At 34.9% G+C, this 26,651-nt stretch overlaps 1 protein-coding gene and 1 long non-coding RNA gene across 11 annotated transcripts in view; one reads left to right on the top strand and one right to left on the bottom strand.

Moving 5' to 3' along the window:
• The window catches only part of LOC123564584 (G protein-activated inward rectifier potassium channel 3-like), a 159,702-nt gene that overhangs the window by 85,312 nt on the left and 47,739 nt on the right, over window positions 1-26,651 (top strand). Inside the window, exon 1 of one of the 10 annotated variants that reach the window (XM_045358270.2) lies at window positions 280-580. The exons of 8 other annotated variants lie outside the window; for them this stretch is intronic. The gene's annotated coding sequence lies outside the window, so the exon portion shown is untranslated. Of the gene's footprint in view, window positions 1-279; window positions 581-4,886; window positions 5,065-26,651 lie in introns of those variants that run through there. One more of the 10 variants, XM_045358272.2, reaches the window with a different exon arrangement.
• LOC128555281 (uncharacterized) overlaps window positions 1-26,651 on the bottom strand; it is a 67,833-nt gene that overhangs the window by 23,365 nt on the left and 17,817 nt on the right. The gene's annotated exons all lie outside the window — the stretch shown is intronic.

Raw genomic sequence — 26,651 nt, forward strand, 5'->3', positions numbered from 1 at the left:
AGTACAACCACCCTGTTGTAATTATCAGTTAACAAGCAATCTCTGATCACATATCACAATGTAACTGTCAAAGTTACAACATCTACTGATCCTTATCTCATCCAATGTGATTGATATTGATTGATAGATCATCGATCGATTCTAACACGACTCTCTGCAGTATAGTGTGACAATAGGTTAGTAGCGACTTGGGGACAAATGCTGGATTTTACAATAATCACAATAACGCACTGATTTTCAGTATGGTTAATCGAACAGGGAATTTATGTTCATTTGCAAGAGTGATGCGACTGTAGATAAAGTACCGTGGATAGATATTTCAGTTATCATCACACTGCGTTGATTTTCTGCTTGTTTGAATAACAGATATATATATTTGTATATTACCATCCGTTTATTGGAATATTTAGTTCATAACGGCAGAAATAAATTGTGCATACTCAAACGAAGGATATAATATTGGATACGAAATAAAACGCCAAAGGAGGATTTTATTTTATACGTTTTTATTGTTCGCCAGCTGCTCTTACTGGAACAAGTGTGTAACTGTATAATGTTGATAAATTTGGATAGTGAAAAGGTAAAAAATGTTTTGTTTTGTAATTCAAATTTATTTTATTATCTTTACTAAGTGTTGCCTTTTAAAATTATGTCGGTTTGTTATATCACTGAATATAACCTTAAGGAATGCCACCAAATTTATGTCTTACTTGTCATTACCAGGTAGGAGACTTCCCCTGGATTGAGAGACAGTCTCTCGATCTAAACACTGTCTCTCGTTTGAAAGACAAAATGTCTTTCGATCGAAAGACAGTATTTAGCTTAAGTGTTGAAAAAACATGAAATCATTATCAAAACAATCATTTCATTACAGTCGCATTATTTATTCATTGAAACAACTTGTTATTGCAAGTAAACTTTACAAGAAACACATTGCCATAGAAGTTTGCTTAAGCATTATAATGCTTAAGCAAAATTCCCAAATAATATTGATTTTGAAAATTTGATAAAAGAGAGATAATTTTCTATATTTGAAATAAATTTGCGCATTCTAAAAAGAGAGTTTTAATTACTCTTTCATTGATTTTTATTGCTTAAGCTAATTTGAGTCTTTCGATCGAAAGACATTTTGTCTTTCAAACGAGAGACAATGTTTAGATCGAGAGACTGTCTCTCAATCCAGGGGAAGTCTCCGACCTGATTACTAGTACATGTAATTTTAAATCAGTATTTTGAAAACAAAAGTCCTCTAAAGCTGTAGTCGAATGGTAAAGTTTGAATTTAGCAGTACTTTTGTATCAACTTACTATATGTTATGGAAATTGCTTTAAAATATATTGAAAACTTCTTCCATTGTTGTACCCCCTGTTGGAAATTTTCCATAAATGAAAATATATTTCTTACAGATTTGAAAAAAGAAAGATGGTACGCATAAATCTTAAGCCCTTAATGAAAATTTGAAATGTACATGTAGAAATTCAAGACAAAATCCAAAACAAAATGTAACTTTTACAGTTTCCATAGTTAGATTGATAGATTTATTCGTGAATATATATGTCATGAATACAAATATTACAAATATCATATTATAAAAACCAACATAATAACAAAACATACATTCAATTATAAAATTATCACAGAAATAGCTATGTCTTATATCTCAGAATGATATTAAGAAAAAAAAATGGACTAGCTCTTTTATATAATAAATAAAATAAAATTTTGTGACATATATATCACAGGATAACCCATAAAGTATTTCTACTTATTTCCAATGGGGTGATGGACTGATGTTTTGTTACTGCCCTCTGCTTTTTAGATTTGCTCACTATTTTATGTGGAGTTGCTTCCTATTTTATTTGGAGTTGCTCCTTATATTATGTGGAGTTGCTTCATGTACTATGTAGAGTTGCTGCCTAAACTATGTGGAGTTGCTCCCTATACTATGTGGATTTTCTCCCTATACTGTGTGGAGTTATACTATGTAGAGTTGCTCACTATACTATGACATTGTGGAGTTGCTCCCTATACTTTGTGAAGTTGCTCCCTATACTATGTGAAGTTTCTCCATATACTATGTTGAGTTTCTCCCTTAACTATGTGGAATTGCTCCCTATATTACAATGTGAAGTTCTCCCTATACTATGTACAGTTGCTCCCTATACTATGTGAAGTTGCTCCCTATACTGTGTGAAGTTTCTCCCTATACTATGTGGAGTTTCTCCCTTTACTATGTGGAGTTGCTCCCTATACTATGTGGAGTTTCTCCCTATACTATGTACAGTTGCTCCCTGTACTATGTGAAGTTGCTCCCTATACTGTGTGAAGTTTCTCCCTTTACTATGTGGAGTTGCTCCCTATACTATGTGGATTTTCTCCCTATACTGTGTGGAGTTGTACTATGTAGAGTTGCTCACTATACTATGACATTGTGGAGTTGCTCCCTATACTATGTGAAGTTGCTCCCTATATTACAATGTGGAATTGCTCCCTTTACTATGTGGAGTTGCTTACTATACTATGTGAAGTTGCTCCCTATACTTTGTAGATTTTTTTCATATACTATGTGGAGTTTCTCCCTATACTATATGAAGTTGCTCCCTATACTAGTTGGAATTGCTCCCTATACTAGTGGAGTTGCTCTTTATTATATGTGGAGCTGCTTCATATACTATGTGGAATTGCTTACTGTACTATGTGAAGTTGCTCTCTATACTTTGTTGATTTTTTCATATACTATGTGGAGTTGCTCCCTATACTATATGATGTTGCTCCCTATACTATGTGGAGTTGCTTTTTTTCTATGTGGAGTTGCTCCCTATACTATGTGGAGTTTCTCCCTATACTATGTGGAGTTGCTCTTTATTCTATGTGGAGTTGCTCCCTACACTAGGTGGAGTTTCTCCTTATACCATGTGGAGTTGCTCTTTATTCTATGTGGAGTTGCTCCCTATACTATGTGGAGTTTCTCCCTATACTATGTGGAGTTGCTCTTTATTCTATGTGGAGTTGCTCCCTACACTAGGTGGAGTTTCTCCCTATACCATGTGGAGTTGCTCTTTATTCTATGTGGAGTTGCTCCCTATACTAGGTGGAATTGCTCCCTATACTATGTGGAGTTGCTTTTTATTCTATGTGGAGTTGCTCCCTATAGTATGTGGAGTTTCTCCCTATACTATGTGGAGTTGCTCTTTATTCTATGTGGAGTTGCTCCCTATACTATGTGGAGTTGCTCTTTATTCTATATGGAGTTGCTCCCTATGCTATGTGGAGTTACTCCCTATACTATATGGAGTTGCTCCCTTTACTATGTGGAGTTACTTCCTATACTATATGGAGTTACTCCATTTAATATGTGTAGTTGCTTCCTACTTTGTAAATTTGAGGATTTTCTTCATATACTTTGTAATTTTTCTCCCTATACTTTGAGGGTTTTCTTCCTATACTTTGTAAATTTTCTCACTATAATGTGTGGGGTTGCTTCCTATACTTTGTAAATTGTCTCACTATAATGTGTGGAGTTGCTTCCTATACTTTGTAAATTTTCTCACAATAATGTGTGGAGTTGCTTCCTATACTTTGTAAATTTTCTCACAATAATGTGTGGAGTTGCTTCCTATACTTTGTAAATTCTCTCACTATAATGTGTGGAGTTGCTTCCTATACTTTGTAAATTTTCTCACTATAATGTGTGGAATTGCTTCCTATACTTTGTAAATTCTCTCACTATAATGTGTGGAGTTGCTTCCTATACTTTGTAAATTTTCTCACTATAATGTGTGGAGTTGCTTCCCATACTTAGTGAATTTTCTCCCTATACTTTGTGGAGTTTGGTCCCTATACTTTGTAGTTTTGCTGTGTCTCCTTTGTGAAGAAGAACAGTATGACTTTGTGTGTTTTCTTTTGATCTGAGGAGAACATTTTCTTTAATTATGTAGAAAATTTTATCAATTTAAAAACATTTTTCATATTTTGGAAAAGTTCTATATAACCTTAGGATGCATGTTTCAGAGATTAAAGTGAGCAAATCTTTCTGGTAAATTATTCTGATTCAGAGGCCTATCCTCCAGAGGTGTTCATTTAGCTTGATTGGAATAATATAATGTATAATATACTTATAGCAGTAATTACACCTTACCCAACATGCCTATAAGTTACCAAAATTTGAATGTGAATCTGGAATATTTAAAAAATGTAGATATTGATAGAGAAAAAAGTATTTCTGTTAACAGGTACCCTGGTTTAATAGCATGAGGTATATATACATGTAGCAAACAAACAGAGAAATGAATATTCACCTTTGTAGAGAGGTGTTGCTTTTAACAGAGGTTCTATGATATAAATGTCTTGGAAGTTTGTTATGACAGATTTTGTTCAGGCTTTATCAAAATAATTATGTACATTGATAAAGTACCTTCCTGTTGCTACAAATCAGCTTTGCAGCAGCATTTTAGTTTGATAGTATTCAGATTATGTCAGAATTGAATTTTCTTCCTTTTGATTGATAGAATCAATATTGTAAAAAGTAGGTCACTGGGTGAAATTTAAGAAATATCTTTGAGGTCTGCTTTAGACAGATTTTGATCAGACTTTTTTTTCAGAAGATGTTCTTTGCTGAAAGCTAATTCTTTGTTTGATAATGTCTTTGTGTAGGTGGTGTAGGGAATATTATTGATCAAGTACTGCGGCTATAAGTATTTTTGAGTTGCTTGTTTGAAAAAGTATTAAATGTCAGTAAGATTGGTAACAGCTTGTCATCGGTAACAGATGCCCATCAGTTCATTGTATTTTACCGGCAACAAAATTACTGGTACTTGTATTTTTGTGGTGAGGGAGGCATGTGTGCTGTGTTTCCTGGCTTGATTGTAAAGAAAATCTAAGCTTATATGCTTTTGCAGCTTGTTTGACCACTTCCTTGTTGGATATCCTATACTGATAATCACTTCAGTTTTCATCTTTGTGACGCTGCATTTCAACTGGATTATTATTTTGTTCCCATGTCACATCACAGATGATTAAAGTATTTGAAGCATGAGGAAAGCTCCAGTGGTAATCCAAAACCTGGTGAGTCTGCAATTTAGTCATTGGTCATTTTTAGAACTAAGCACAAAATCAGCCAGTCAGATACTATATTTCTGAGATTGGTCTCCACTTTCAGTTTCAGTTATTAACTTTAAGCCAAGTTCTTTGACTTGTTTTTTACCCATTATACAGGGCAAGGGCCCTTCACCGTTTCTGCCATATGAGAAATATTGAAAGCTGCAAAGGCTTTTGAAATCTGGAACTCTAGAGTAGATATATTGACCAAATTACTCCTTCTTCTTGTTCTATGCAGATGAAGACGTGTCACTGAACCTGTGTCTGGTATCACCAGCATTGGAAATTGTAGTCTGATGAATCCTTTCAAATGCATAGAAGTTCCTGTCCTGAACATTGACTTGTTTGATCAAAATTTCTGCTTGATTACTGTAATTATTACATGTAGATTCATCTCACTATTTTCATCATTGATCTTCAAATAAAAAAAAAAATGGAAAACAAAAAGCTTTCTCTTTCAAGTGTTGGAATATTTTAATGGTATTGTAATACACAACACTGGTATTAAAATTTTATTACAATACAAATATATGCCATCCACAGTATGACTTGTATGTGAAAATATGGGATATGTTTTTGACCTAAGTACAACCTGGATGGCTATAATTAGTGTAAGGTGATTGAAACAATATGATTATGTGACTAAGATAGAGAAAACAGTCAGTTAACAGTTATTTTACTGTTTTGATTTATGAGTTGTAAGCTACATAACAGTTATTTTACTGTTTTGATTTATGAGTTGTAAGCTACTTTTTAAGAAAATCGAATTGAAAGGTAGAAATAACAGCAGTTTTTATGCCCTTGGGCATATTAACGATTGAACTGTCTGTCCTTTGTCCAACCATTTGTTTGGTATGAGGTATTACCATTTCGCCTACAGCTCACATTAAATTGAAGTTCAAGTTCATATAGTGAGATCAAAGGCCAAATAGACAATACTTCCTGCAGTCTGTTTCCTTTAACTCTTTGAATAACCTGTTAGGGTCGGCATTAAATCTCCTGCATTGAGCATATGCACCCATTGAATGTACGCTGTTTAATCTATGTTAAACCTAACCAGAACCTTTAATATGTGGGTACATCCAGTAGGGGCGATTTAATGTTGGCGAACCTTTTAGCCTAAATGTTAACCAAAATAAGACAAGATACAGATTGCAGTTTTTGGCCTTGGCAGTTAAAAGTCAAGGTCAAACCAAGAGATCAAAGGTAAGATAGGCAATCATTTTGCTCTGAAATCTGCTCTGTATATCTTTTGGATTTTCAAATAATTATAGGCACAAAATGTTAACAGTAATGAAACAACAGGTAGAGCATGTCAGTTCAAGGTGTCATCAACATCAGATGGCCAGTTCTTAATTTGTGTCTATATATTTCATATCTTTTTAACCAGTTGGATGTTAAGCCTAATGAGGCAATACAGAGGTAACTTCAGCCATGTTACTTCAAGGTCAAGGTTATCTGTATGGTATGACTGGATACTACATATCCCTTGCTCTTCCAGTTAACCTTTAGCCTACTGGTGGCAAGTAATCTTGCCTTTGTGACTAGTGCAGACCAAGAGCAGCCAGCACATCCATGCAGGCTAATTGTGGTCTGCACTGTTCGCCATTCAGTCAGTATCTTTTTGGAAAGCACCCCTTTTAACAGTTATGGTACTGTCCAAATTGTAAGATGGACAAGTTCATTATAGAAATTTAGCAGGGTAAAGGTTAAAAAATGTGATATGGAGAGATGTAGTCTCTAATTTTACTTATTTCAGTATTGAGCATCAAAAGTAAATGATTTTATACGCACAATCCCAAATTGATTTTGTTTAAATGTGTGGTCATAGAAACGGGAGTTTTTAATTGCATTTAAATTGTGATTTTCCAGAAACAAAATTAGAAAACAATCAAATTTTCTGTATTAGAAGGTTAGTGAGAGTTTTTAAATTGAACTGGAAATTTTGGTTCTTGGAAGTTGTTTGCAAGTTGTGGAAAAGAATAATTTAATATGTATCCAATATCAGTTTCATAAAAGTTTCCAAGGTAGGAGTATTTAGATATGTAGGAATGACAGAGTAGACCCCTTCCCCCCATTATATTATAAGCTACAGTTTTACCAGTAGAGAGGATATGAATTTGACCTCTGTATGAGACAAAAGCTCATGTAAGGAACTTGTTTGGTATGGAACAAGTCAGTATTGATATGGAATGTAGGAACACAGTCTGGGTTAACTGGAATTTGCAAACAAATTTGCAGGGTGAAAATATTAAGAAATAAATCAAATATTTTGTTTTATTATCTCTCGGAACTCCACAGAACAGAAAAGCTTCCTTTTCACAACAAATTATTATTTGCAAATAGGATCATAGGAAATACTGATTTTAAAACAGAAAGTTGTACAAGCTTGATTTATGTTGTAATTGCACGTTTGATCTTTAAAACTTGAATTTAAAGTTTGTCTTAACTGCATCTTCATCAATAGTTGTTCCTTTATTAACTTTTGCAAAATTTATTTGTTTAGTTTTTGTTGCGACATTTGAAAGAATTCTAAAAGTGAGAGGCAGGCAGGAGGTAGTCAGTGATTTGTTACCTAATAGTAAAGGTTAGTGGGGCACTACTTAAATTCACAGCTGATTTACTCATCTTTAGAGAATATCATTTGTTTTTTTTTTAGCTCACCTGTCACGTAGTGACAAGGTGAGCTTTTGTGATCGCCCTTCGTCCGTCCGTCGTCTGTTCACAATTTCTTCAGAACATGATAGAGACCACAGTTTGCAATCAATTTTAATCAAACTTACACACAATTTGTATTGGCATAATGTCTCAGTTCCTTTCGAAAACTGGCCAGATCCAATAATGGGTTCCAGAGTTATGGCCCCTTAAAGGGCCAGAATTTACTATTTTTGTCTTGTGAACACAATAGAGACCACATTTTGCAATCAACTTTAATCAAACTTGCACACAAGTTGTATTGGCATAATATCTCGGTTCTTTTTGAAAACTCGACAGATCCCGCCATGGGTTCCAGAGTTATGGCCCCTTAAAGGTCCAAAATTTGCTATTTTGACTTTTGCATAGATACAGACTTGCAGAATATCTCCAACAACAATGAATCTTGGATTCCATGATGAATCTGTCAGAACCAATCATAGGTTCCGGAGCTATTTTATATCTGATTACCTCCTCTGATTTTAATAAAAATGGATTTATATCAGTAAGTACTTATAGAACTCATTTGAAATTCCATTATAATTGTCATTAGTTGGACTGAGACAATCAGGGTAGATAACTATGATTTTATGTCAGATTACCTCCCTTTATTTCAAATTAAAATGTAACTAATGAAGATAGTGATAGGAAATTTCATTTATGCCATCAAATTGACTTGGACAATCAGTGGTGAATGTAACATATTGACTGAATTTATGACAAATTACCTCTCTTTATTTTTTTATGTAAATGAATATACCTAGCAGCTTCTAATGAGATTGGTTTGAAACATTATTTATGTATTCCATGGTAAGAAATAGTCATGTTAGATAACTCTTGATTGAGCGTTTATCGATATGAATACTTTTCTAATATATTGTTGTAAAAGGCTTGTGCTCTGTATCTTCTACATGCATATACAATTGCATGATTACCTCCCCTGATTTTAATAAAAATGGATTTATTTCAGTAAGTATTTATAGGACTCATTTGAAATTTCGTTATTGTCATTAGTTGGACTGAGACAATCAAGGTAGATAACTATGGACTGATTTAATGTCAAATCATCTCCCTTTGTTAGCCCACCATCATGAGATGGTGGGCTATTCAAATCACTCTGCGTCCGTGGTCCGTCGTCCTTCCGTCCGTCCGTCCGTCCTTCCGTTAACAATTTCTCGTTATCGCATCTCCTCAGAAACTACCAGGGGGATTTTGACCAAACTTTGTCAGAATGATGTATTGGTACCCTAGTTGTGTCCCCCTGAAAATCAGACTGGTTCAACAATTTTTGAATGAGTTATGGCCCTTTGTTTATTTCTATAATTTACATAGATTTATATAGGGAAAAACTTATTAAAATATTCTTGTCCAATACCACAGAGCCTAGGGCTTTGATATTTGGTATGAAGCATCATCTAGTGGTCCTCTACCAAGATGATTCAAATTTTTTCCCTTGGGTGTAATATGGCCATGCCCCGGGGGTCACATGGTTAATATAGACTTGTATAGGGAAAAACTTTGAAAAACCTCTTGTTCAAAACCACAGGGCCTAGGGCTTTGATATTTTGTTTGTGACATCATTTAGTGGTCTTCTGCTAAGATTGTTCAAATTATCCCCCTAGGGTCAAATATGACCCCGCCCCGGGGGTCGCATGGTTTACATAGACTTATATAGGGAAAAACTTTGAAAATTTTCTGGTCCAAACCACAAAGACTAGGGCTTTGGCATTTTTAATGTAGTGGTTCTCTACCAAGTTTGTTCAAATTATCCCCTTAGGGTCAAAAATGGCCCCGCCCTGGGGGTCACATGGTTCATATAGACTTGTATAGGGAAAAGCTTTTAAAATCTTCTTGTCAATAACCTACAACATTCAGATTTGGACCACATGTATGGTTTTGAGTGGCAAGATGAACCTTGACATGAGTTGACCTTGATTTTGACCTAGTGACCTACTTTCACATTTCTGTAGCTACAGCCTTCAAATTTGGACCACATGCATAGTTTTGTGCACTGAAAAAACTTTGACCTTGACATTGACCTAGTGACCTACTTTCACATTTTTGAAGGTACAGGCTTCAAATTTGGACCACATGCATAGTTTCATGTTCTGAAATGAAATTTGACCTTGATTTTGACCTAGTGACCTACTTTCACATTTCTCAAGCTATAGCCTTCAAATTTGGACCACATGCATAGTTTTGTATACCGAAACAAACATTGACCTTTACATTGACCTAGTGACCTACTTTCACATTTTTGAAGGTACAGGCTTCAAATTTGGACCACATGCATAGTTCTGTGTTCCGAAATAAAATTTGACCTTGATTTTGACCTAGTGACCTACTTTCACATTTCTCAAGCTACAGCCTTCAAATTTGGACAACTTGCATAGTTTTGTGTACCGAAATGAACTTTGACCTTAAGATTGACCTAGTAACCTACTTTCACATTTCTGTAGCTACAGGCTTCAAATTTAGACCACATGCATAGGATTGTGTAACGAAACAAACTTTGACCTTGACATTGACCTACTTTCACATTTTTGAAGGTACAGGCTTTAAATTTGGACCACATGCATAGATTTGTGTTCTGAAGTGTAATTTGACCTTGATTTTGACCTAGTGACCAACTTTCATTTCAAATTAAAATGGGTGTATCTCAGTAACCAATGAAGATACTGATTTGAAATGTCATTTATGCCATCAGATGGACTGGGACAATCAGGGTAGATAACTTTTGATTGAATTTATGACAAATTACTTCCCATTATTTTATGTTAATGAATATACCTCAGCAGCATCTAATGAGATTGGTTTTAAATGTTATTTAAGTCTTTCAGGGTAAGAAATAGTCATGCTTGTATAAATATGCAGCATTTAAGCCTAAGATCCTCAAACTTGATATGGAGGTTGGCCCTGACTAGTATGTGACCCATAGGTCAAAAGGGACTGTTACAAGAAAATATTTATCCTGATGATAATTAATGTGTATGCCAATGTGATCTACATCAAAACTTGATCGTATCTTTAAGAGCAATGATACTCAGGTGAGCGATATAGGGTCATCATGGCCCTCTTGTTTTTTTTTTGTTCTTAATGACTTTAATAAAAGTTCTGTTCGAAATTGAGGAAATTGACATAGAAAATATGAGGTTATGTAGTAAATCCTAATGTCTGTAGTTGGTGGTCTGTTATCTTAAGAGGGGCAGTGATTGGCTTTTGTCCACACTTCAACCCCTGCTTTTGGTTCTGATAAACACAAATTTTCCGATTTGCTCCAAAATACATCTTTAAACTGAAAAGGTGTGATTTACACAAAAATTTGCAAATAGGATCTATTTACGTCAGCCTTCTTTTGACTGCACTGTGCACCATAGCATTTACTGACCTTAATATCTAAACTAGAAGAACCAGGTGCCTAGGTCTAAGGTCAAGGTCACACTTGAAGAAAAATTATAAGAATTAAATTTTCTTGTTAGGTGTATGCAATGGGTATTCCTTGTCCTGTTCAAATTACTGAAAAAATGCATTTTGGCTCTAGTCTGTCATTTTTCTAGCTGCAATAAATAGTCTGTCACCTTTTGTGGTGAATTCTTTCACAAATGGTATCCATTATTCATAGCGACACCAAATTCTGAGAAAACTGAATTTCTGTCCACACCAAACAAATGTCTCAGCCCCACAAATATCCTTCTTTATTTCAATTTAAGGAATTGTGTGAAATATAGCTGAATTGAAGGAAGGCTAAGCTGAAGGCTTTCCACTTAGTACTGTGTACAGTATTAAGTACAACATTGTTATTTCAGTTGTTTGCTATGCAGGAAGTAATGTTTTTACACGCCTGTCTCTGAAAGAGAGGTGCGGGCGGGCCAGCGACAGTCAGCGTCTGAAAGTATGTCCGCTCTCTAAGTCGAACAGTTTTCATCTGATTTTCACCACACTTCCTGACAATGTTTGTGGGCATAATATCAGCCAAGTTTGATAAGCAGCAAAATCGCCCTAGGCACTCTTGGATTATGGCCCTTGAATTACTCGAAAAACTGCGAATTTAGCCTTGTCCACTCTCTAAGTCGAACAGTTTTCATCTGATCTTCACAAGACTTGCCTACAATGTTTGTGGGCATAATATCTCTGCCAAGTTTGATACTGTAAAATCATTTAATTTCATTGGCATAAAATTTTGTGGTTTTGGTCAAAACGGCAATTTCGTGGGGATATGCTATTGTGGATTTTAATTTTTGAACATAAAATGAATGGGAATTTTACTTCTACTTTGGGATTAAATTTCGTGGATTGACTCAACCACAAAATCCACGAAAATTAGTCCCCCACAAATATTACCACTGTGTAGTGGGAGACATATTGATTTACTCCTGTCTGTCTGTCACAAATCTTGTCCGCACTCTTTAGTCGAACATTTTTCATCTGATCTTCACCAAACTTAAACATAAAAATGTGTTTGCCAATAAGTCCTCGGCCAAGTTAATTAACTTACCAAATCGGCCCAGGCACTTCGGAATTATTGCCCTTGAAACATTTTTTTTTATAATCAAAGCACTGAAAGTCTGATTGGTGTCACAAATCTTGTCCGCTCTCTGAGTCGAACATTTCTCATCCGATCTTCGCCAAACTTGAACAAAATGCGTTTGCCAATACATCCTCGGCCAAGATTGATAACTAGCCAAATCGGCCCAGGCACTTCAGAATTATGGCCCTTGAAACATTGTTTTTGATAATCAAAGCACTGAAAATCTGAGTGGGTTGTATCAAAGCACTGAAAATCTGATTGGGTTGTTTTTGATAATCGAAGCACTAAAAGTCTGACTGGGAATTAAGAATTTATAGGGAGTAGGGTTTACGCTTGAACATTTCTCATCCGATCTTATACTACTATTCAGATGATTAGGCAGTTGTGGAAGACAAGTGCTTTTCTCAAAAGCAGCTCTAGTTTTGACAGGCATACAGTAAACCTTGCTTGTAACGATATTCAAGGGACCATAGAACTCACATCATTACCAGATATTGTTACACCCGAAGGTGAGAATATATTCAGAATTACGAAATAATATAAATACATTACAAAAGGAATGTCACGTGAATGTACACTTTGCATTTAATTTCAACGTAGTAGGAAAATGTATGTTCATTTGCATAAGGATATGTTAACCATTTAGCGTTCATAAACGTCAATACAATCTGTAAAAGTTTTCTCTTTCCACTAGGAGAATCCATTATTTTTCATGTATTGCATGAAACTACATGTACAATTTACTTTTAGTGTAAATATTTACTAAAAAATAGTTTTCGCTCAGCAAAAAAGAATTTAGCTGTAAATGTGTGGAAATTACTTTTAATCATTGAATTGTTAGTGCAATAATTTGTTCGATTACCCTTAATCGTCTGAGCACCGGTCATTGTCACAAATTGTGACACCATCTGGCAAACTATAATGATCTCATTAAATGGGAAAACAATGTATTGGGGACCTGAAAAGCACATTGTTACATACAAAATATGCGATATTGGTACATCCGGAGTCAAAGTAAAGAAAATATAGAAGGCCCGAGTTGGGACTGCAACTACAGCATCGTTACAAGCGGTATATCGGTACAAGTGATATCGTTACAAGTGGAGTTTACTGTATTTTGTGACAGTCTGGCACTCCTGTTTTTAGTTAGCGAAAACTTTCAGAGTATTATTCAATGTTCAAGGATGTTTCTTATCCCTGTACCATATGTCTGCTGTATGTTTATATTTGGGAACCATTGGTTGTGTACAGAGAATGGGGGAAAAGTAGATTTTCTTTCGATAATAAATTTACTATGTTCCAAGGGAATACTGTCCTCAGTCAAATAGGGTCAAAATTAAAATGTTTACTACTTTCCAGAATTGAAGCATCAGGTGTGAGAATACTGAACAACTACTGAGAAATGAAGAAGATAGCACTTCAAATGCTGACGGAGTGTTATCTCGGATTACATTTAGCTGAATTTAAGAAATAGAATAAGTGCTTTTTTACGAAATAGGACAGTGAACTTTCTGTTTTGAAAGAGTAAAATGTCAGTTCAGCAAGTTCTACATTTAGTTGTGTCCTATCAAATAGAATTACAAATGTAGTATTTTTTCTTTCCTGTGCTTATATTATTCATGTGCTTTCTTTCAGAATGCAATCAGTTTAAGATGAATTTCAAAAAAAAATCACGTTTACAGAAGTTTCATTAATTTTGAACAGTTTTGGTTTGAAACACTGCTAACGGTAATAAGTTTTAACTCTTTTAACTCGTACCCCATCAGTTGTTTACTGTTTGACATGACCTTTGTGTTGTTTTTAGATATACTCACTCTGTCTTGACAATTTATTTGAATAGTTAATTTCTTGAAATTATGTGTTGCAATTGCTCTGCTTCTTTTACACATATTTCATGAAAAGTAATTTAAGGGTTAGTTCAATGCTGCAGGAGTTTTCTTATTAAACATTGCAGCTAAGTTACATGAGTGCTGTGAGATTTATCCAGTTTTCTGGTGTGTGATAATTATTTCCACTGACATGTCTGTAGAGAATTCTGAAGCAGTCCTGCATGTCTCAGTTCTTCTGTCTGGTTTTTAACAGTTTTTCTTTTCTTTTCTCTTTTTGCCAAAATTACTCAAGTAGAGGCATGTTTTTTCCAAAATTGCAAATTTGTCAATGGTTCTACCCAGATGTCTGCCTGTCACTTAATTTTTCTACCAAAGTATCCGTCTGTTGGTGGTTATACCTATATGTCTGTGTTTCAGTTGTCTGTTGATTTTCTACCTAGATGTCTGCCTGTCTGATTTCTACCCAAATGTCTGCCTGTCAGTGGTTCTGCCACAGTGTCTTACTGTCAGTGGTTCTGCCAAAATGTCTTACTGTCAATGGTTCTGCCAAAATGTCTTACTGTCAGTGGTTCTGCCACAATGTCTTACTGTCAGTGGTTGTACTCAGATGTCTTTTTGTTTGTTTTCTACCCAGATGTAGCTGTCTATCAGTGGTTCTACCCAGATTTCTGTTGGTTTTCTACCCAGATATCTGCCTGTCAATGTCTGCCTGTCAGTAGTTCTACCAAGATGTCTGCCTGTCTGTCTATCAAAGATACCCCAGGGTTTTTTTCCTTCATAAATTGACTCCAGTCAACAGAGTCTGTCCCCAGGTGAAAAAAGGTATTTTTTTCTCCAAATGGAAGGCGAAAATTCCCCAAATTCACCTCTGTCAAATGTATACTCGTACTTCATGAAGTTTGCATGACTACTTCATGCAGGGATTTCATGAAGTTTTCATGAGGAAGAAATGAACTGCAAATGAGACAATTTCATCAACAACTCATGAAATATAGCTTCATGAATTATTCATGAACTATAAAATGCATGAAATCAAGCATGGGTTGTTTGCATGAAATCTTCTTGAAGACTTTATGCAAATATTCTCAGAAAAACTACTTCATGAAGTAACTTTGTTCTGAATTTCACTGTCTCATTTGCATTCCACTTCTTTGCCATGAACACTTCACGAATTATTTTCTGTTAACTTCATGATTTCACTTACAGTATCAATACATGCATTTGAGTTAGCTGCACATTGATGTCAAGATTCAGTTTGCTCGTTGATACAGGTATTGATCAGAGAAGTGATGACTGCCGCAAAAGTGACGAAATAGTAGCTTTGTGGGTTACAGTACCTATATTTATTTAGAATGCAACATATGATAACAATTGCATCATCATAAAACTATTGACATTAATTTATATCAAAATACAGATCAAAAAGCACCCATTCTTCATGTGATGAAGCCATCCAGCTGGCTTACAGAAGGTCCGTGGTTCTACCCAGGTGCCGGCTCGTGATGAAATAATGCACAGAGGGGCACCTGGGGTCTTCCTCCACCATCAAAGCTGGAAAGTTGCCATATGACCCTTTAATTGTGTTGGTGCAACATTAAACCCAACAGATAAATAAAAAGCACCCACTGCACTAAAGTATTCCTTTCTACAGCATTTCAATAAGAAGAAATACACACTGCAGCTGTATACAAATTTAATTATTTTAACAGCAAAGAAAGACCTACAATTTTTGCACCAAAACTAGTGCACTTTGAAAATTATACACATTGTGAAAATTAAAATCTTCACTTTCTGCATGAATAGTTCATGGGTATTTTAAGAATATTAAATTCATGAAATAGTCATGTTTTATTCTTTAAACATTTCATGAATATTTCAAGAATTTGGTGAATCCTTCAATAATTCTTCATATCTTCATGAAGTGGAACACACCTCCCATCATGAATAAAACTTCATGAAGTGAGCTTTAAGGTTTAGGAGTATTAATCACCAAAACACAGAAATATTTTATAAACGAATAACATCGTTACCAATATTTTACTTAACCATTACATGTTCTGCCGTACTGTCCCATACGGAAAATATTCTGAAAAGTTGTCCCCCTTTGAAAATGAATGCCATTTGTAAAGAAATAAAAATAAACAATTGCTGAAAACTGTGTTCCACTTAGTTATATGAAATTTCAACACTCGTATGTTATTGCAAATGAATCAAAACAAACATGTGTAACAGTTCTTTGAAAATGGTGAGTTTTTGAAGGCATTTGACTGCCCGGAAGTGGGGTGTAACAGTTCTTTGAAAATGGTGAGTTTTTGAAGGCATTTGACTGCCCGGAAGTGGGGCCCCTTTAGGCAGTCCTTTTTTCGGAATTCAATGTTTATATTTACTGACACTTGTTTTGTTGTTTTTGTAATAATAGCGTGTATATTACTCTACAAAACAAGTGTCAGTATACTGATATAAGCATTGAATTCCGAAAAAGGACTGTCTAAATAGGCCCCTCTTCCAGACAGTCAAGCGCCTTTAAAAACTCACCATTTTCAAGGAACTGTTACATATGTTTGTTTTGATGCATTTGTAATAGTGTGCGAGTGTTGCAATTTCACATAACTAGGTGGAACACAGTTTTCAGCAATTGTTAGCCCACCATCATCAGATGGTGGACTATTAAAATCACTCTGCGTCCGTGGTCCGTCCGTCCGTCCGTTAACAATTTCTCGTTATCGCATCTCCTCAGAAACTACTGGGGGGATTTTGACCAAACTTTGTCAGAATGATGTATTGGTACCCTAGTTGTGTCCCCCTGAAAATCAGACTGGTTCAACAATTTATGAGTGAGTTATGGCCCTTTGTTTATTTCTATAATTTATATAGATTTATATAGAGAAAAACTTTGAAAACCTTCTTGTCCAAAACCACAGAGCCTAGGGCTTTGATATTTGGTATGAAGCATCATCTAGTGGTCCTCTACCAAGATGATTCAAATTATTTCTCTTGGGTCAAATATGGCCGCGCCCTGGGGGTCACATGGTTTATATAGACTTATATAGGGAAAAACTTTGAATAACCTCTTGTCCGAAAACCACAGGGCCTAGGGCTTTGATATTTTGTATGTGACATCATCTAGTGGTCTTCATCTAAGGTTGTTCAAATTATACCCCTAGGGTCAAATATGGCCCTGCCCTGGGGGTCATATGGTTTACATAGACTTATATAGGGAAAAACTTTGAAAATCTTCTTGTCCAAACCACAAAGCCTAGGGTTTTGATACTTGTAATGTAGCATCATCTAGTGGTTCTCTACCAAGTTTTTTCAAATTATCCTCCTAGGGTTAAATATGGTCCCGCCCCGGGGGTCACATGGTTCATATAGACTTATATAGGGAAAAGCTTTTAAAATGTTCTTGTCAGTAACTACAACATTCAAACTTGGACCACATGTATATTTTTGAGTGGCAAGATGAATCTTGACATGAGTTGACCTTGATTTTGACATAGTGACCTACTTTCACATTTCTGTAGCTGCAGCCTTCAAATTTGGACCACATGCATAATTTTGTGCACTGGAAAAAACTTTGACCTTTATTTTGACCTAGTGACCTACTTTCACATTTTGGAAGGTACAGGCATCAAATTTGGACCATATGCATAGTTTCGTGTTTCAAAATGTAATTTGACATTGATTTTGACCTAGTGACCTACTTTCACTTTTTCCAAGACACCCTTCAAATTTTGGACCATGAAATTTTTGTGTACCAAAAAAAACTTTGACCTTGACATTGCCCTAGTGACCATTTCCACATTTTTAAAGGGGGGTACAGGCTTAAAATTTGGACCAATGATGTTTTGTTTTCTGAAATAAAATTTCCCCTTTTGATTTTGCCCTAGTGACCTATTTTTACATTTCTAAAGTTACACCCTTAAAATTTTGGGACCACTGATATTTTTTGTGTACTGAAATACCTTTGCCTTAAGATTGCCCTAGTGACCTACTTTCACTTTTTAGCTCCCTGAGCAATCTCGGTGTTTTTTTCTGATCGCCGATGCCCGGGCGTCCGTCGTCCTCTCTGCGTCTGTCAATTTGTTTGTGATGCAATAGGGCGTATTTTTAAATTAAATCTTCATTATTGGTCGAATGAAACCTTGAGAAATTAGGCCTTAAAAAAGGGGTCCTGGGTAAAAACTAGGTACTGGGTCAAATCAAAGAAAAACCCTTGTGTATGCGTAGAGGCTGTATTTTTAAATTAATTTCAAAAATTTTGGTCAGAATGTAACCTTGATAAAATTGGGCCCGGTTCGAAAAGGGTCATCCGGGTCAAAAACGGTCACTAGGCAAATCAAAAAAAACCTTGGAGCGATAGAGGCTGTATTTTTTCATTGTTTCTTCTGAATTTTGGGTCAGAAGATTGCCTGAAAAATCTAGTCAGGTTGGGAAAATGGTCTCTGGGCAAAACAAGGTCACTGGGTAAAATAAAAGAAAAACCTTGTGTTGCGAAGACCCTTTTTTTTTTTCAATTGACTTCATGAATATTGGTCCAAAATTGCCCTTGAAAAATCTAGTCGAGTTCGAAAAAGGGTTATTGGGTCAAAACTAGGTCACAGGCAAATCAAGGAAAAACCTTTGGTTCCCCTAGGGGCCCTTATTTTTCAATTGATCTTCGGGAATTTTAGCGGAAGTTACCTTGATGAAATTTAGACCAAGTTCGAAAGGGGTCAGGGGGTTAAAAAAACTAGGCACTGGGCCCAAATAAAAGAAAAAACCTTGGTTGCAATAGGGCGTATTTTTTAAAACTGATCTTCATGAAAATTTACCCGAAAAATTTCCTTGTAAAATCACCCCGAATTTCGAAAATGGGTCATCTGGGGTCAAGAACTAGGTCACTGGAAAAAATCGAAGAAAAAAAAATTTGTGGGGCAATAGGGGATGTATTTTTAAATTTTGATCTTCAAAAAAATTTGGTCAGAATGTTTTGCCTTGATGAAATCGGTCGAGTTAAATTTGGGGTTTCTGAGGTCAAAAACTGGGTCAAGGAAAAATTAAAGAAAAATCTTTGTATGCGATAAAAATGTTTTTTTTAAATTTTTGATTTTTATGAAATTTGGGGTCAGGTGATTGCCATAATGAAATATAGGTCGAATTTAATATGGGTCATTGAGGTCAAAAGCTAGGCCACTGGTCAAATCAAAGAAAAAATTGGTAAGTGATGAGGCGTTTTTTTCAATTGATTTCATGAATTTTGGTCAGAATGTTGCCTTGAAAAAACTAGGTGAGTTTGAAATGGGCATCAGGTCAAAACGCGTATCTAAGAAATGTTGTTTTATCGCAAGAGCCCAAATTTTTTTGGTCCAATTTTAAATTTGAAAAATTGGTCGAATTTTTGTTTCCTAAATCATAGGTAAACATTTTTACACTGTTTAGGGTGTTTTTTTTTGGGCCCCCCCGACCTAGGGCCATCTTGGCCCTCTTGTTAAGGACAGGCTTCAAATTTGGACCACTCCCTTTTTTGTACCCCGAAAAAAATTTGCCCTGGATTTTTGACCTAGTGACCGACTTTTACTTTTCCAAGCTACACCCTTCAAATTGGCCACTTGCAAGTTTTGTATACCCAAAAAACTTTGCCTTAAATTTGCCCCCTAGTGCCCTCCCTTTCACATTTCTGTAGCACAGGTTTCAAATTTGGGCCCCCACTGATAGTTTGTGTACCAAACAAACTTTGCCCCTTGACATTGACCTAGTGACCTATTTCACATTTTGAAGGTAAAGGTTTTCAAATTTGGACCACATGCAAGATTTGTTGTGTAGGAAATTGAAATTTATTGAGCTATCAAAAAGTCTTGAAATTGGAACACCAAAGGGCACATTGTGGGCCCCAAAAACACCTGTGATCTCCTTGTTTAATTTTTTTTTTCTTTCCAAATGGTTCATTTTAAAGGGGGGAAAACTTTTTCAGAATTTTTTCCCCAGTACCCCGGGCAGTACGGGCAAAAACTGTAATGGAGGTAAAATTTGGTAACGATTTTGTTCGTTATAAAAATATTTCTGTTTTTTTGGTGATTACCCAAAACCCCTAAAGAAATTATAAGAATATTAAAAACCCTTCTTAAAAGTATGAAAAAAATCTTACTTATGCATTTCATTTAACAGGGGCTTGACAAAAAAAAAATGATGGTTTTACGTTGTTTAAAAAAATTGTGTTGAAAACCTAATAAAACATTTGGGCTTTTTCAGACAATCCACACATTTTCCCAATGCAGCCAAATATACCCCTTTCAACCAAACAATTGGAGTGACACTAAAATGTTTTGTGGAAACAGGGGATTTTTTCAATAAGTCTTATGTTTAATACAATTTGTAATTTCCAGTGGTGTAAAATACCCGACCACCTAAGCCCTTGATTTATCACACCGCGTCCTGATTCCAAAAGCTTTTAGTAATTTGTACTACTGCATAGATTCTTTTTTTCCCCAAATCTGTAAATAAATATTTTTTATCCCATATTATAAATTTGGACATCCCCTATAATCTAAAAAAAAAACACACCCCTTTACCCGATGTCTGTCTGTAGTGCTCTGCCAGTTTTTGCAGCAAAGCCCCATATGACAGTTAGGACCCGAAATAAAGTGATTTCATGTTGAAATTTTCATAAAAAATTTGGCAAGCAGTTCCCAGCGAGAAAAAGATGTAAAATTTTTCAGGACCTTTTTTTGTACTCTTATGTGACAAATAAAGCAGAAATGCATTTTTTTGTTTTTTGATCATTTTAGTGCAGGCATATTATGTGTTTCACCAGACTTGCCACCTGAGTAAATCTTGATTAGTTGTACGGGTTTTAAAATCAAAAAAAGTTCCCTTGGATGAAAATTTTTGGTTTTTATTTTTTCAAGAATCTGTTTCAGTTAAGTGAGCGATCATTTTTTGACTTTTTTGAATTACATAAATTTTGGGGTTTGTAAGCAAATTTTCCTTTTTTTCCCATTGTAGTGTATTGACAGTAGTTTTAAATTTATCTTTTTGTTCACTGCAAGTATGGGTTTATAGGGGAATTTTCCGCTTTTGTTATAGGATGACCGGGGTCCCCCTCTGGCATTTTTTCCCAAGTAGGGGCTTGGTTAAGGTATATTTCTAAATATAGAAAAATGTTTTTCAGTTAATTTTGTTGTGACTATGTTGGTGTAAGAGTTAGTTTCAGCAGAAAAATATTCAGTTCCCTTTAAAGGGGTCAGTGTCACAGAAAAATTAAAAAAAAAACTTTTTTTGTTTAAAAACTTTAGTTAGGAATGGACAAAAATTTACACTAAACTTTTGGTACTCAGGGATCTTTAACAAGGACCCGGTTCAAGCATTTTTGGGTTTTCTTGGGGCACGGTCATTGTTACACTTTAAACAAATTAAAATGTTTTTTTTCTCAATAAATTCTGTTAGAAATAGGCACTTTTTCAAATAAGTTTGTTTTTGGGTTTTTTTCATGTCTTTCAGCAGTACTTCATGCGTTAGTAACATCTGGGAGTTTAAAGTACCAGTGTTCCTGGATTCTGTACCAGTACAAAAATGTTCTCCCCAATTTAATGCCAAATTTTTAAGAATTGAGGTGGGGGACAAAGATTTCAAATGTCAAGAGAAATACGCCCGCCAACATCAAACTCATGACCCCGGATCTTAATCTGTGCTTTCCCCAGGGCTAAGCGAGGGGGGGCTTTTTCAAAAAATTTTGGCTGTTTCATTAAATAACTGCAGGGAAGAATATTGGAAACGAAACTGACATCCATTTTGAAAATAAAAAGCTTCTTGAAGCGAGATGTTTTTAAGGGTGAAACATTATGCAGTTTTAGGGGGGAGGAAAGGGGGCCAAACCCGAATTTGCTTGTTGTAGAAGAATTAGTGAAGAAGAAAGGGAATAAAACCCCCAATGTTCTCGGTAATCCCTTGTATTTTAAGAATTTTCCTAAAAGTCTTTTTTCATTCTCTAAAATTTAAAAAACTTGGCTTAAATTTCTAACATGGCTATAAATGAAGTACTTTTATTGTTCAAGATATATTTTTAGTAAGTTTCCCTCCATAGTTCTTTTTAAAGAATTAAACTCATTATCTTGTGGTTTTTTTTTGTCCTACTACTTTTAAACACCTTGAAGAACACGCAAAAAAAAAAAAGTATTTTGGAAAGGGGGTCATTAGTTAAAATTTTCAGAAAAAAATAGTTATCTGTAATGATTGTCATCAAGAGAAAATTAAATTTCGTTTTTAAATCGTTTTTGTTTTTTATTTTAAAGATCAAAAGACTAGACCGGCTGCCTGGCCAATAGGGAAAAAAGGGGGATTAAAATTGCGGGGGTAAGTTCATCCCAAGCAAAATTTTATGTTCTCCGGATTTTTCTTTAAAGACATGGTGCTGAAATCATTCATCCTCCCCAACTCTGAATATTTGAGAAATTGGGAATATTGTGGGGAAAAATTTTAGTTAGTTCTGGTACAAAATCCAGGATTCGCCTGTATTTACCAAAATTTAAATGTTAAAATTTTTTTTGCTACCCCAAAAAGAAAAAACATACATTCGAAAAATGAAATTTTTTACATGTCTGCAGAACACTTGCATTTTGTGGGAGGGAAAAAGAATTTGTAAAAATTCATTAAATTTCCTGTTCTGGCGTTGTATCATTTAATAAATTTTTATTGTATGAAAATTGATTTCATTTAAAATAGAAATATTTTGTGCAAACTGGACTGCTGTACAAGTAAAATTTAGTATGGTCTTATGAGATTCATTTTTAGCTTGTAACAATGGAAATTGAATTTTTTAACTTTTTATAAAGCCCTTGTGGGAAAGTAATCATTTTGACAGGTCAACAGCACTCAGACGTGGATTAAACTTTTAGTTTTGGGCAACAACAGCACCCGCTGGGGGAAAAAAGAGAGAAAGAGAGAATAGCAAAAGCTTGCTTTAAAAGCATTTCTTTGAATGAGTTGCGATTTTAGGAACGTTTTTTCCTCTTTAATACTTGCTGGAACTGTGAGACTGACAAAATATAAATATATATGACAAAGACTTGTTTGTAGAAAATAAAACATTTAAACCTTTAAACCCCTGGGAAATTTTAACTGTTTCTCTTTTAATACAGTATTTTGCACTTTAGTTTTTAACCCCTGGTTATTCCCCTTTCTAAAATAGAAAATGAAATGCAGGTTTCTACAAAAAAGTTCGAATATTTTAGTGCGTGCAACCCTACATCAGAAACAATAATTAGACTGAATCTGCAGATTGATGAAATCAGCTCGTCTCAAGAAAAAATTATTACTTAAAAAGTGCCCCTTTATCTGAACGATCACACATTTTGTGTTTCGGAATTGTTGGAAAATTTCACCCGCTTTTTTAGTTTTGAAAAACAAATTTCAGAATCTGTTTAAATTAGAGATTTTTGTCACTCAGCCCTAGCGTACATTAACGTGCAAACAATTTTTGGTTTCTTTTAAGGGGCAAAAGCTCATGGAATCCTTAAATTGTCTTTTAAGTGCTAAGAGCAAAAAGGTGCCGGATTCTGTAATTGCACATTCAGTTTTTTTATTTAAGAATAAAAACAGTACCATATTTTAGTTTGGTATAAAATTTTAAAAAACTTTAAAAAACGCTTCCCCCAACTTTTTAAAACGTTTTTTTTTTGATTTTAGGAGAATAAGGGGATGGAAAACCTGACTGGTTGGAATCAAAGGGCACATGTTTTTTTTATTTTCAACATTTTCGGTACTGGTCAAGATTTACCCTTCTTAGAAAAGGTTGAAATGTTGTGAAAAGACTTGAGGTGTGGTCTACAGCTCTGTGAGAATCTACAAATTAATTTTTTATTGCCTTGCAGCAGTAATAAAAACGTTCTTATACTGTTACTGATCTAGACATTTCCCGATATTGTTTAGGTCAAAGAAGACATTTTTAATATTTTCTTTTAGATATCATAATGAATTACAAAATGGTAATAAAGTAGAAACAGATGCAGAGCTTTTCCTAATATAGCAACTGAAAATGACAAGACTGGCAAAAAAACATTGTTTATTTTGCAAATGAAAGATGTGCCTACTAACAAAAAATAGTCGCCATAGTAATAGTTTATATCTTCTGTGCTGTGAAATCAATTATTTTTGCTGGCATTTAGTGGGGACTTGAACCGGTGATTGATTAAAAAGCAGAATTTTATTTTTGTTCATTTGTGGATTAAAAACAAGAAAATCCATCTAAAGGAATGATGACATAAAGATGATTCCAAGCTGAAAAAAAGTTAGGAAATACATCTTATGTCATCATTCCTTTAGATTTAACTTCTCTTATTATTTTATAACAAGACGATTTAAAATGTAATTTTTATGCCCCAAGGGGAGATATAGTTGCCTTTGTCCTCTTTCCGTCCTACAGGCCCTCAGTCCAAACCGTCACACTTTTTCCGGGGGAGAACTGAAAAGTATTTATGCATTTGATTGAAATTCATATAATCATAAGGTCATTGAGACATCACTGTGAGTGCAAAAGTCAAGAATCAAACTCTACCTTTTTGTAGTTTTTTAATACCCCTTATCAAAAAAGGCTTTTCGGAGCATACTTGAAAAAGTTTAAAGGCCTTTCATTAAAATTCACAAAATGATGAGGCCCTTTATGGAAAGTGCAATGTCAAAAAACCATAACTTCTTTTTCCAAGTTTTTTAATTTCTCCCTTTTTTAACAAATCAGCTTTCCCCGGGTAAACTTGAAAAATATTTAAAGACATTTTATTTAAACTTCAATAATCTTTTAGGGCCCTTGAGCAAAAAAAAACATGTCAAAAATCATAACTCTACCCTTCAAGTTTTGAATTTTTCCCTTTTTTATACAAAATAAAAGCTTTTCCGAGCATTTCTTGAGAAGTATTAAGGCATTTTTTATTTAAACTTCACAAAATGTAGAGGCCATTGATGGGGAAGGCGTGTCAAAAAAAAAATAAACTACTTTACCAAGTTTTGAATTATCTCCCTTATTTTAAAAAATAAGGCTTGTCCAGAGTATCACTTGAAAAGTATTAATTGCATTTCATTAAAACTTCACAAAATAATAGAGGCCATTGATGGGAAGTGCAGTGTCAAAGAAAGAACCATAACTTTACCTAAACTAGTTTTTAGCTCGACTATACGAAGTATAAGGAGAGCTATCCTACTCGACCCAGTGTCGGCGTCTTTCCCGAGTCCCCACCTTGGTTAAAGTTTTTAGCTCGACTATACGAAGTATAAGGAGAGCTATCCTACTCGCCCCGGCGTCGGCGTCGGCGTCTTTCCGCGTCCCCACCTTGGTTAAAGTTTTGGTGCACTTTCTCTTTTTTCAACTTATCTCAGTAATTACTTGATGGATTTGATTCAAACTTGAAATACTTATTCCTCATCATCATCCACATCATCTGACATAAGGGCCATAACTCTGGCACCAATATTTCAAGAATTATCCCCCCTTTTCACTTAGATTTTCAGGTTAAAGTTTTGCTGCACTTTCACTCTATCTCTGTTATTACTGAATGGATTTGATTCAAACTTAAAATAGTTGTTCAACATCATCACCCACACCATATGACACAAGGTGCATAACTCTGGCACCATTTTTTCATGAATTATTCCCCCTTTTTACTTAGAATTTCAGGTTAAAGTTTTGGTGCACTTTCACTCTACCTCTGTTATTACTGAATGGATTTGATTCAAACTTAAAATAGTTGTTCAGCATCATCACCCACATCATATGACACAAGATGCATAACTCTGGCACCATTTTTTCATGAATTATTCCCCCTTTTTACTTAGAATTTCAGGTTAAAGTTTTGGTGCACTTTCACTCTGCCTCTGTTATTACTGAATGGATTTGATTCAAACTTAAAATAGTTGTTCAGGATCATCACTTACATCATATGACACAAGATGCATAACTCTGGCACAATTTTTCATGAATTATTCCCCTTTTTACTTAGAATTTCAGGTTAAAGTTTTATGCACTTTCACTCTATCTCTGTTATTACTGAATGGATCTGATTCAAACTTAAACAATTGTTCAACATCATTACCTTATCATATGACGCAAGGTGCATAACTCTGGGACCAATTTTTCATGAATTATTTCCCCTTTTTACTTAGTATTTTAGGTTAAAGTTTTGATGCACTTTCACTCTGTCTCTGTTATTACTGAATGGATTTGATTCAAACTTAAAATAGTTATTCAACATCATCACCCACACTATATGACACAAGGTGCATAACTCTGGCACCAATATTTAATGAATATGTCCCTTTTTGCTTAGGATATACTTATATAGTGTTTTGATACATTTTATCTTTACCTCTCTTATTACTTTAAGTTGATATTTTTGACATAGACTCGGGCTATTGTGCAATATCTTCATCCACAATTGGAGTCATTAAACACTCCAGTGACAGCTCTAGTTTCCTCAGATGTGCCCAGTTTCACTATCCAGCATCGAAATAGTCGAGCACGCTGTCTCCTGTGACAGCTC

Source organism: Mercenaria mercenaria, chromosome 2 (assembly GCF_021730395.1).
Source record: "Mercenaria mercenaria strain notata chromosome 2, MADL_Memer_1, whole genome shotgun sequence".
Taxonomy (NCBI): domain Eukaryota; kingdom Metazoa; phylum Mollusca; class Bivalvia; order Venerida; family Veneridae; genus Mercenaria; species Mercenaria mercenaria.